Source organism: Palaemon carinicauda, chromosome 30 (assembly GCF_036898095.1).
Source record: "Palaemon carinicauda isolate YSFRI2023 chromosome 30, ASM3689809v2, whole genome shotgun sequence".
Classification (NCBI taxonomy): Eukaryota; Metazoa; Arthropoda; class Malacostraca; order Decapoda; family Palaemonidae; genus Palaemon; species Palaemon carinicauda.
This window is the reverse complement of record NC_090754.1, coordinates 46,925,450-46,937,623: the sequence shown is the minus strand read 5'-3', so window position 1 is coordinate 46,937,623 and position 12,174 is coordinate 46,925,450.

Here is a 12,174-nt window from a genome sequence, read left to right as displayed (position 1 = left end):
TGCTCAGCAGCCATTGCCTGGCCCTCCCTGATCCTAGCTTGGGTGGAGAGGGGGCTTGGACACTGTCACTGTCCCTTGCTCAGCAGCCATTGCCTGGCCCTCCCTGATCCTAGCTTGGGTGGAGAGGGGGCTTGGACACTGTCACTGTCCCTTGCTCAGCAGCCAATGCCTGGCCCTCCCTGATCCTAGCTTGAGTGGAGAGGGGGCTTGGACACTGTCACTGTCCCTTGCTCAGCAGCCAATGCCTGGCCCTCCCTGATCCTAGCTTGAGTGGAGAGGGGGCTTGGACACTGTCACTGTCCCTTGCTCAGCAGCCATTGCCTGGCCCTCCCTGATCCTAGCTTGAGTGGAGAGGGGGCTTGGACACTGTCACTGTCCCTTGCTCAGCAGCCAATGCCTGGCCCTCCCTGATCCTAGCTTGAGTGGAGAGGGGGCTTGGACACTGTCACTGTCCCTTGCTCAGCAGCCATTGCCTGGCCCTCCCTGATCCTAGCTTGAGTGGAGAGGGGGCTTGGACACTGTCACTGTCCCTTGCTCAGCAGCCAATGCCTGGCCCTCCCTGATCCTAGCTTGAGTGGAGAGGGGGCTTGGACACTGTCACTGTCCCTTGCTCAGCAGCCATTGCCTGGCCCTCCCTGATCCTAGCTTGAGTGGAGAGGGGGCTTGGACACTGTCACTGTCCCTTGCTCAGCAGCCATTGCCTGGCCCTCCCTGATCCTAGCTTGAGTGGAGAGGGGGCTTGGACACTGTCACTGTCCCTTGCTCAGCAGCCATTGCCTGGCCCTCCCTGATCCTAGCTTGAGTGGAGAGGGGGCTTGGACACTGTCACTGTCCCTTGCTCAGCAGCCAATGCCTGGCCCTCCCTGATCCTAGCTTGAGTGGAGAGGGGGCTTGGACACTGTCACTGTCCCTTGCTCAGCAGCCATTGCCTGGCCCTCCCTGATCCTAGCTTGAGTGGAGAGGGGGCTTGGACACTGTCACTGTCCCTTGCTCAGCAGCCATTGCCTGGCCCTCCCTGATCCTAGCTTGAGTGGAGAGGGGGCTTGGACACTGTCACTGTCCCTTGCTCAGCAGCCATTGCCTGGCCCTCCCTGATCCTAGCTTGAGTGGAGAGGGGGACTTGGACACTGTCACTGTCCCTTGCTCAGCAGCCAATGCCTGGCCCTCCCTGATCCTAGCTTGAGTGGAGAGGGGGCTTGGACACTGTCACTGTCCCTTGCTCAGCAGCCAATGCCTGGCCCTCCCTGATCCTAGCTTGAGTGGAGAGGGGGCTTGGACACTGTCACTGTCCCTTGCTCAGCAGCCAATGCCTGGCCCTCCCTGATCCTAGCTTGAGTGGAGAGGGGGCTTGGACACTGTCACTGTCCCTTGCTCAGCAGCCAATGCCTGGCCCTCCCTGATCCTAGCTTGAGTGGAGAGGGGGCTTGGACACTGTCACTGTCCCTTGCTCAGCAGCCAATGCCTGGCCCTCCCTGATCCTAGCTTGAGTGGAGAGGGGGCTTGGACACTGTCACTGTCCCTTGCTCAGCAGCCATTGCCTGGCCCTCCCTGATCCTAGCTTGAGTGGAGAGGGGGCTTGGACACTGTCACTGTCCCTTGCTCAGCAGCCATTGCCTGGCCCTCCCTGATCCTAGCTTGAGTGGAGAGGGGGCTTGGACACTGTCACTGTCCCTTGCTCAGCAGCCATTGCCTGGCCCTCCCTGATCCTAGCTTGAGTGGAGAGGGGGCTTGGACACTGTCACTGTCCCTTGCTCAGCAGCCATTGCCTGGCCCTCCCTGATCTTAGCTTGGGTGGAGAAGGACCGGTTGGACACTGTCCCTTGATTAGCAGCCATTGCCTGGCCCTCTCTCATCCTAGCTTGGGTGGAGAGGGAGCTTGGACACTGTCACTGTCCCTTGCCTCAGCAGCCATTGCCTGCCCTCCCTGATCTAGCTTGGGTGGAGAAGGAGGTTGGACACTGTCCCTTGATTAGCAGCCATAGCCTGGCCCTTTTCTCATCCTAGCTTGAGTGGAGAGGGAGCTTGGACACTGTCACTGTCCCTTGCTCAGCAGCATTTGCCTGGCCCTCCCTGATCTTAGCTTGGGTGGAGAAGGAGGTTGGACACTGTCCCTTGCTCAGCAGCCATTGCCTGGCCCTCTCTCATCCTAGCTTGGGTGGAGAGGGAGCTTGGACACTGTCACTGTCCCTTGCTCAGTCAGCCATTGCCTGGCCCTCCCTGATCTTAGCTTGGGTGGAGAAGGAGGTTGGACACTGTCCCTTGCTCAGCAGCCATTGCCTGGCCCTCCCTGATCTTAGCTTGGTGGAGAAGGAGGTTGGACACTGTCCCTTGATTAGCAGCCATTGCCTGGCCCTTTCTCATCCTAGCTTGAGTGGAGAGGGAGCTTGGACACTGTCACTGTCCCTTGCTCAGCAGCCATTGCCCTGGCCCTCCCTGATCTTAGCTTGGGTGGAGAAGGAGGTTGGACACTGTCCCTTGCTCAGCAGCCATTGCCTGGCCCTCTCTCATCCTAGCTTGGGTGGAGAGGGAGCTTGGACACTGTCACTCTCCCTTGCTCAGCAGCCATTGCCTGGCCCTCCCTGATCTTAGCTTGGGTGGAGAAGGAGGTTGGACACTGTCCCTTGCTCAGCAGCCATTGCCTGGCCCTCCCTGATCTTAGCTTGGGTGGAGAAGGAGGTTGGACACTGTCCCTTGATTAGCAGCATTGCCTGGCCCTTTCTCATCCTAGCTTGAGTGGAGAGGGAGCTTGGACACTGTCACTGTCCCTTGCTCAGCAGCCATTGCCTGGCCCTCCCTGATCTTAGCTTGGGTGGAGAAGGAGGTTGGACACTGTCCCTTGCTCAGCAGCCATTGCCTGGCCCTCTCTCATCCTAGCTTGGGTGGAGAGGGAGCTTGGACACTGTCACTCTCCCTTGCTCAGCAGCCATTGCCTGGCCCTCCCTGATCTTAGCTTGGGTGGAGAAGGAGGTTGGACACTGTCCCTTGCTCAGCAGCCATTGCCTGGCCCTCCCTGATCTTAGCTTGGGTGGAGAAGGAGGTTGGACACTGTCCCTTGATTAGCAGCCATTGCCTGGCCCTTTCTCATCCTAGCTTGAGTGGAGAGGGAGCTTGGACACTGTCACTGTCCCTTGCTCAGCAGCCATTGCCTGGCCCTCCCTGATCTTAGCTTGGGTGGAGAAGGAGGTTGGACACTGTCCTTGCTCAGCAGCCATTGCCTGGCCCTCTCTCATCCTAGCTTGGGTGGAGAGGGAGCTTGGACACTGTCACTCTCCCTTGCTCAGCAGCCATTGCCTGGCCCTCCCTGATCTTAGCTTGGGTGGAGAAGGAGGTTGGACACTGTCCCTTGCTCAGCAGCCATTGCCTGGCCCTCCCTGATCTTAGCTTGGGTGGAGAAGGAGGTTGGACACTGTCCCTTGATTAGCAGCCATTGCCTGGCCCTCCCTGATCTTAGCTTGGGTGGAGAAGGAGGTTGGACACTGTCCCTTGCTCAGCAGCCATTGCCTGGCCCTCCCTGATCTTAGCTTGGGTGGAGAAGGAGGTTGGACACTGTCCCTTGCTCAGCAGCCATTGCCTGGCCCTCTCTCATCCTAGCTTGGGTGGAGAGGGAGCTTGGACACTGTCACTGTCCCTTGCTCAGCAGCCATTGCCTGGCCCTCCCTGATCTTAGCTTGGGTGGAGAAGGAGGTTGGACACTGTCCCTTGATTAGCAGCCATTGCCTGGCCCTTTCTCATCCTAGCTTGAGTGGAGAGGGAGCTTGGACACTGTCACTGTCCCTTGCTCAGCAGCCATTGCCTGGCCCTCCCTGATCTTAGCTTGGGTGGAGAAGGAGGTTGGACACTGTCCCTTGATTAGCAGCCATTGCCTGGCCCTCTCTCATCCTAGCTTGGGTGGAGAGGGAGCTTGGACACTGTCACTGTCCCTTGCTCAGCAGCCATTGCCTGGCCCTCCCTGATCTTAGCTTGGGTGGAGAAGGAGGTTGGACACTGTCCCTTGATTAGCAGCCATTGCCTGGCCCTCTCTCATCCTAGCTTGGGTGGAGAGGGAGCTTGGACACTGTCACTCTCCCTTGCTCAGCAGCCATTGCCTGGCCCTCCCTGATCTTAGCTTGGGTGGAGAAGAGGTTGGACACTGTCCCTTGCTCAGCAGCCATTGCCTGGCCCTCCCTGATCTTAGCTTGGGTGGAGAAGGAGGTTGGACACTGTCCCTTGATTAGCAGCCATTGCCTGGCCCTTTCTCATCCTAGCTTGAGTGGAGAGGGAGCTTGGACACTGTCACTGTCCCTTGCTCAGCAGCCATTGCCTGGCCCTTCCTGATCTTAGCTTGGGTGGAGAAGGAGGTTGGACACTGTCCCTTGCTCAGCAGCCATTGCCTGGCCCTCTCTCATCCTAGCTTGGGTGGAGAGGGAGCTTGGACACTGTCACTCTCCCTTGCTCAGCAGCCATTGCCTGGCCCTCCCTGATCTTAGCTTGGGTGGAGAAGGAGGTTGGACACTGTCCCTTGCTCAGCAGCCATTGCCTGGCCCTCCCTGATCTTAGCTTGGGTGGAGAAGGAGGTTGGACACTGTCCCTTGATTAGCAGCCATTGCCTGGCCCTTTCTCATCCTAGCTTGAGTGGAGAGGGAGCTTGGACACTGTCACTGTCCCTTGCTCAGCAGCCATTGCCTGGCCCTCCCTGATCTTAGCTTGGGTGGAGAAGGAGGTTGGACACTGTCCCTTGCTCAGCAGCCATTGCCTGGCCCTCTCTCATCCTAGCTTGGGTGGAGAGGGAGCTTGGACACTGTCACTCTCCCTTGCTCAGCAGCCATTGCCTGGCCCTCCCTGATCTTAGCTTGGGTGGAGAAGGAGGTTGGACACTGTCCCTTGCTCAGCAGCCATTGCCTGGCCCTCCCTGATCTTAGCTTGGGTGGAGAAGGAGGTTGGACACTGTCCCTTGATTAGCAGCCATTGCCTGGCCCTCCCTCATCCTAGCTTGGGTGGAGAGGGAGCTTGGACACTGTCACTGTCCCTTGCTCAGCAGCCATTGCCTGGCCCTCCCTGATCTTAGCTTGGGTGGAGAAGGAGGTTGGACACTGTCCCTTGCTCAGCAGCCATTGCCTGGCCCTCCCTGATCTTAGCTTGGGTGGAGAAGGAGGTTGGACACTGTCCCTTGATTAGCAGCCATTGCCTGGCCCTTTCTCATCCTAGCTTGAGTGGAGAGGGAGCTTGGACACTGTCACTGTCCCTTGCTCAGCAGCCATTGCCTGGCCCTCCCTGATCTTAGCTTGGGTGGAGAAGGAGGTTGGACACTGTCCCTTGCTCAGCAGCCATTGCCTGGCCCTCCCTGATCTTAGCTTGGGTGGAGAAGGAGGTTGGACACTGTCCCTTGATTAGCAGCCATTGCCTGGCCCTTTCTCATCCTAGCTTGAGTGGAGAGGGAGCTTGGACACTGTCACTGTCCCTTGCTCAGCAGCCATTGCCTGGCCCTCCCTGATCTTAGCTTGGGTGGAGAAGGAGGTTGGACACTGTCCCTTGCTCAGCAGCCATTGCCTGGCCCTCCCTGATCTTAGCTTGGGTGGAGAAGGAGGTTGGACACTGTCCCTTGATTAGCAGCCATTGCCTGGCCCTTTCTCATCCTAGCTTGAGTGGAGAGGGAGCTTGGACACTGTCACTGTCCCTTGCTCAGCAGCCATTGCCTGGCCCTCCCTGATCTTAGCTTGGGTGGAGAAGGAGGTTGGACACTGTCCCTTGCTCAGCAGCCATTGCCTGGCCCTCTCTCATCCTAGCTTGGGTGGAGAGGGAGCTTGGACACTGTCACTCTCCCTTGCTCAGCAGCCATTGCCTGGCCCTCCCTGATCTTAGCTTGGGTGGAGAAGGAGGTTGGACACTGTCCCTTGCTCAGCAGCCATTGCCTGGCCCTCCCTGATCTTAGCTTGGGTGGAGAAGGAGGTTGGACACTGTCCCTTGATTAGCAGCCATTGCCTGGCCCTCCCTCATCCTAGCTTGGGTGGAGAGGGAGCTTGGACACTGTCACTGTCCCTTGCTCAGCAGCCATTGCCTGGCCCTCCCTGATCTTAGCTTGGGTGGAGAAGGAGGTTGGACACTGTCCCCTTGATTAGCAGCCATTGCCTGGCCCTCCCTCATCCTAGCTTGGGTGGAGAGGGAGCTTGGACACTGTCACTGTCCCTTGCTCAGCAGCCATTGCCTGGCCCTCCCTGATCTTAGCTTGGGTGGAGAAGGAGGTTGGACACTGTCCCTTGATTAGCAGCCATTGCCTGGCCCTCCCTCATCCTAGCTTGGGTGGAGAGGGAGCTTGGACACTGTCACTGTCCCTTGCTCAGCAGCCATTGCCTGGCCCTCCCTGATCTTAGCTTGGGTGGAGAAGGAGGTTGGACACTGTCCCTTGATTAGCAGCCATTGCCTGGCCCTCCCTCATCCTAGCTTGGTGGAGAGGGAGCTTGGACACTGTCACTGTCCCTTGCTCAGCAGCCATTGCCTGGCCCTCTCTCATCCTAGCTTGGGTGGAGAGGGAGCTTGGACACTGTCACTGTCCCTTGCTCAGCAGCCATTGCCTGGCCCTCCCTGATCTTAGCTTGGGTGGAGAAGGAGGTTGGACACTGTCCCTTGCTCAGCAGCCATTGCCTGCCCTCCCTGATCTTAGCTTGGGTGGAGAAGGAGGTTGGACACTGTCCCTTGATTAGCAGCCATTGCCTGGCCCTCCCTCATCCTAGCTTGGGTGGAGAGGGAGCTTGGACACTGTCACTGTCCCTTGCTCAGCAGCCATTGCCTGGCCCTCCCTGATCTTAGCTTGGGTGGAGAAGGAGGTTGGACACTGTCCCTTGCTCAGCAGCCATTGCCTGGCCCTCCCTGATCTTAGCTTGGGTGGAGAAGGAGGTTGGACACTGTCCCTTGCTCAGCAGCCATTGCCTGGCCCTCCCTGATCTTAGCTTGGGTGGAGAAGGAGGTTGGACACTGTCCCTTGATTAGCAGCCATTGCCTGGCCCTCCCTCATCCTAGCTTGGGTGGAGAGGGAGCTTGGACACTGTCACTGTCCCTTGCTCAGCAGCCATTGCCTGGCCCTCCCTGATCTTAGCTTGGTGGAGAAGGAGGTTGGACACTGTCCCTTGATTAGCAGCCATTGCCTGGCCCTCCCTCATCCTAGCTTGGGTGGAGAAGGAGTTGGACACTGTCCCTTGATTAGCAGCCATTGCCTGGCCCTCTCTCATCCTAGCTTGGGTGGAGAGGAGCTTGGACACTGTCCCTTGATTAGCAGCCATTGCCTGGCCCTCCCTGATCTTAGCTTGGGTGGAGAAGGAGGTTGGACACTGTCCCTTGATTAGCAGCCATTGCCTGGCCCTCCCTGATCTTAGCTTGGGTGGAGAAGGAGGTTGGACACTGTCCCTTGCTCAGCAGCCATTGCCTGGCCCTCCCTGATCTTAGCTTGGGTGGAGAAGGAGGTTGGACACTGTCCCTTGATTAGCAGCCATTGCCTGGCCCTCTCTCATCCTAGCTTGAGTGGAGAGGAGCTTGGACACTGTCACTCTCCCTTGCTCAGCAGCCAATGCCTGGCCCTCCCTGATCCTAGCTTGAGTGGAGAGGGGGCTTGGATACTGTCACTGTCCCTTGCTCAGCAGCCATTGCCTGGCCCTCCCTGATCCTAGCTTACTAGGTGGAGAGGGGGCTTGGACACTGTCACTCTCCCTTGCTCAGCGGCCATTGCCTGGCCCTCCCTGATCCTAGCTTACTAGGTGGAGAGGGGGCTTGGACACTGTCACTCTCCCTTGCTCAGCAGCCAATGCCTGGCCCTCCCTGATCCTAGCTTGAGTGGAGAGGGGGCTTGGACACTGTCACTGTCCCTTGCTCAGCAGCCATTGCCTGGCCCTCCCTGATCTTAGCTTGGGTGGAGAAGGAGGTTGGACACTGTCCCTTGATTAGCAGCCATTGCCTGGCCCTCTCTCATCCTAGCTTGAGTGGAGAGGGAGCTTGGACACTGTCACTCTCCCTTGCTCAGCAGCCAATGCCTGGCCCTCCCTGATCCTAGCTTGAGTGGAGAGGGGGCTTGGATACTGTCACTGTCCCTTGCTCAGCAGCCATTGCCTGGCCCTCCCTGATCCTAGCTTACTAGGTGGAGAGGGGGCTTGGACACTGTCACTCTCCCTTGCTCAGCGGCCATTGCCTGGCCCTCCCTGATCCTAGCTTGAGTGGAGAGGGGGCTTGGACACTGTCACTGTCCCTTGCTCAGCAGCCATTGCCTGGCCCTCCCTGATCCTAGCTTACTAGGTGGAGAGGGGGCTTGGACACTGTCACTCTCCCTTGCTCAGCAGCCATTGCCTGGCCCTCCCTGATCCTAGCTTGAGTGGAGAGGGGGCTTGGATACTGTCACTGTCCCTTGCTCAGCAGCCATTGCCTGGCCCTCCCTGATCCTAGCTTGAGTGGAGAGGGGGCTTGGATACTGTCACTGTCCCTTGCTCAGCAGCCATTGCCTGGCCCTCCCTGATCTTAGCTTGGGTGGAGAAGGAGGTTGGACACTGGCCCTTGATTAGCAGCCATTGCCTGGCCTCTCTCATCCTAGCTTGGGTGGAGAGGGGGCTTGGACACTGTCACTCTCTCCCTTGCTCAGCGGCCATTGCCTGGCCCTCCCTCATCCTAGCTTGGGTGGAGAGGGGGCTTGGACACTGTCACTCTCCCTTGCTCAGCGGCCATTGCCTGGCCCTCCCTGATCCTAGCTTGAGTGGAGATGGGGCTTGGACACTGTCACTGTCCCTTGCTCAGCAGCCATTGCCTGGCCCTCCCTGATCCTAGCTTACTAGGTGGAGAGGGGGCTTGGACACTGTCACTCTCCCTTGCTCAGCGGCCATTGCCTGGCCCTCCCTGATCCTAGCTTGAGTGGAGAGGGGCTTGGATACTGTCACTGTCCCTTGCTCAGCAGCCATTGCCTGGCCCTCCCTGATCCTAGCTTGAGTGGAGAGGGGGCTTGGATACTGTCACTGTCCCTTGCTCAGCAGCCATTGCCTGGCCCTCCCTGATCTTAGCTTGGGTGGAGAAGGAGGTTGGACACTGGCCCTTGATTAGCGGCCATTGCCTGGCCCTCTCTCATCCTAGCTTGGGTGGAGAGGGGGCTTGGACACTGTCACTCTCCCTTGCTCAGCGGCCATTGCCTGGCCCCTCCCTCATCCTAGCTTGGGTGGAGAGGGGGCTTGGACACTGTCACTGTCCCTTGCTCCGCGGCCATTGCCTGGCCCTCCCTCATCCTAGCTTGGGTGGAGAGGGGGCTTGGACACTGTCACTGTCCCTTGCTCCGCGGCCATTGCCTGGCCCTCCTCATCCTAGCTTGGGTGGAGAGGGGGCTTGGACACTGTCACTGTCCCTTGCTCCGCGGCCATTGCCTGGCCCTCCCTCATCCTAGCTTGGGTGGAGAGGGGGCTTGGACACTGTCACTGTCCCTTGCTCCGCGGCCATTGCCTGGCCCTCCCTCATCCTAGCTTGGGTGGAGAGGGGGCTTGGACACTGTCACTGTCCCTTGCTCCGCGGCCATTGCCTGGCCCTCCCTCATCCTAGCTTGGGTGGAGAGGGGGCTTGGACACTGTCACTGTCCCTTGCTCAGCGGCCATTGCCTGGCCCTCCCTCATCCTAGCTTGGGTGGAGAGGGGGCTTGGACACTGTCACTGTCCCTTGCTCAGCGGCCATTGCCTGGCCCTCCCTCATCCTAGCTTGGGTGGAGAGGGGGCTTGGACACTGTCACTGTCCCTTGCTCAGCGGCCATTGCCTGGCCCTCCTCATCCTAGCTTGGGTGGAGAGGGGGCTTGGACACTGTCACTGTCCACCTTGCTCAGCGGCCATTGCCTGGCCCTCCCTCATCCTAGCTTGGGGTGGAGAGGGGGCTTGGACACTGTCCACTGTCCCTTGCTCAGCGGCCATTGCCTGGCCCTCCCTCATCCTAGCTTGGGTGGAGAGGGGGCTTGGACACTGTCACTGTCCCTTGCTCAGCGGCCATTGCCTGGCCCTCCCTCATCCTAGCTTGGGTGGAGAGGGGGCTTGGACACTGTCACTGTCCCTTGCTCAGCGGCCATTGCCTGGCCCTCCCTCATCCTAGCTTGGGTGGAGAGGGGGCTTGGACACTGTCACTGTCCCCTTGCTCAGCGGCCATTGCCTGGCCCTCCCTCATCCTAGCTTGGGTGGAGAGGGGCTTGGACACTGTCACTGTCCCTTGCTCAGCGGCCATTGCCTGGCCCTCCCCTCATCCTAGCTTGGGTGGAGAGGGGGCTTGGACACTGTCACTCTCCCTTGCTCAGCGGCCATTGCCTGGCCCTCCCTCATCCTAGCTTGGGTGGAGAGGGGGCTTGGACACTGTCACTCTCCCTTGCTCAGCGGCCATTGCCTGGCCCTCCCTCATCCTAGCTTGGGTGGAGAGGGGGCTTGGACACTGTCACTCTCCCTTGCTCAGCGGCCATTGCCTGGCCCTCCCTCATCCTAGCTTGGGTGGAGAGGGGGCTTGGACACTGTCACTCTCCCTTGCTCAGCGGCCATTGCCTGGCCCTCCCTCATCCTAGCTTGGGTGGAGAGGGGGCTTGGACACTGTCACTCTCCCTTGCTCAGCGGCCATTGCCTGGCCCTCCCTCATCCTAGCTTGGGTGGGAGAGGGGGCTTGGACACTGTCACTCTCCCTTGCTCAGCGGCCATTGCCTGGCCCTCCCTCATCCTAGCTTGGGTGGAGAGGGGGCTTGGACACTGTCACTCTCCCTTGCTCAGCGGCCATTGCCTGGCCCTCCCTCATCCTAGCTTGGGTGGAGAGGGGGCTTGGACACTGTCACTCTCCCTTGCTCAGCGGCCATTGCCTGGCCCTCCCTCATCCTAGCTTGGGTGGAGAGGGGGCTTGGACACTGTCACTCTCCCTTGCTCAGCGGCCATTGCCTGGCCCTCCCTCATCCTAGCTTGGGTGGAGAGGGGGCTTGGACACTGTCACTCTCCCTTGCTCAGCGGCCATTGCCTGGCCCTCCCTCATCCTAGCTTGGGTGGAGAGGGGGCTTGGACACTGTCACTCTCCCTTGCTCAGCGGCCATTGCCTGGCCCTCCCTCATCCTAGCTTGGGTGGAGAGGGGGCTTGGACACTGTCACTCTCCCTTGCTCAGCGGCCATTGCCTGGCCCTCCCTCATCCTAGCTTGGGTGGAGAGGGGGCTTGGACACTGTCACTCTCCCTTGCTCAGCGGCCATTGCCTGGCCCTCCCTCATCCTAGCTTGGGTGGAGAGGGGGCTTGGACACTGTCACTCTCCCTTGCTCAGCGGCCATTGCCTGGCCCTCCCTCATCCTAGCTTGGGTGGAGAGGGGGCTTGGACACTGTCCACTCTCCCTTGCTCAGCGGCCATTGCCTGGCCCTCCTCATCCTAGCTTGGGTGGAGAGGGGGCTTGGACACTGTCACTCTCCCTTGCTCAGCGGCCATTGCCTGGCCCTCCCTCATCCTAGCTTGGGTGGAGAGGGGGCTTGGACACTGTCACTCTCCCTTGCTCAGCGGCCATTGCCTGGCCCTCCCTCATCCTAGCTTGGGTGGAGAGGGGGCTTGGACACTGTCACTCTCCCTTGCTCAGCGGCCATTGCCTGGCCCTCCTCATCCTAGCTTGGGTGGAGAGGGGGCTTGGACACTGTCACTCTCCCTTGCTCAGCGGCCATTGCCTGGCCCTCTCTCATCCTAGCTTGGGTGGAGAGGGGGCTTGGACACTGTCACTCTCCCTTGCTCAGCGGCCATTGCCTGGCCCTCTCTCATCCTAGCTTGGGTGGAGAGGGGGCTTGGACACTGTCACTCTCCCTTGCTCAGCAGGCCATTGCCTGGCCCTCTCTCATCCTAGCTTGGGTGGAGAGGGGGCTTGGACACTGTCACTCTCCCTTGCTCAGCAGCCATTGCCTGGCCCTCTCTCATCCTAGCTTGGGTGGAGAGGGGGCTTGGACACTGTCACTCTCCCTTGCTCAGCAGCCATTGCCTGGCCCTCTCTCATCCTAGCTTGGGTGGAGAGGGAGCTTGGACACTGTCACTCTCCTTGCTCAGCAGCCATTGCCTGGCCCTCTCTCATCCTAGCTTGGGTGGAGAGGGAGCTTGGACACTGTCACTCTCCCTTGCCTCAGCAGCCATTGCTGGCCCTCTCTCATCCTAGCTTGGGTGGAGAGGGTGCTTGGACACTGTCACTCTCCTTGCTCAGCAGCCAT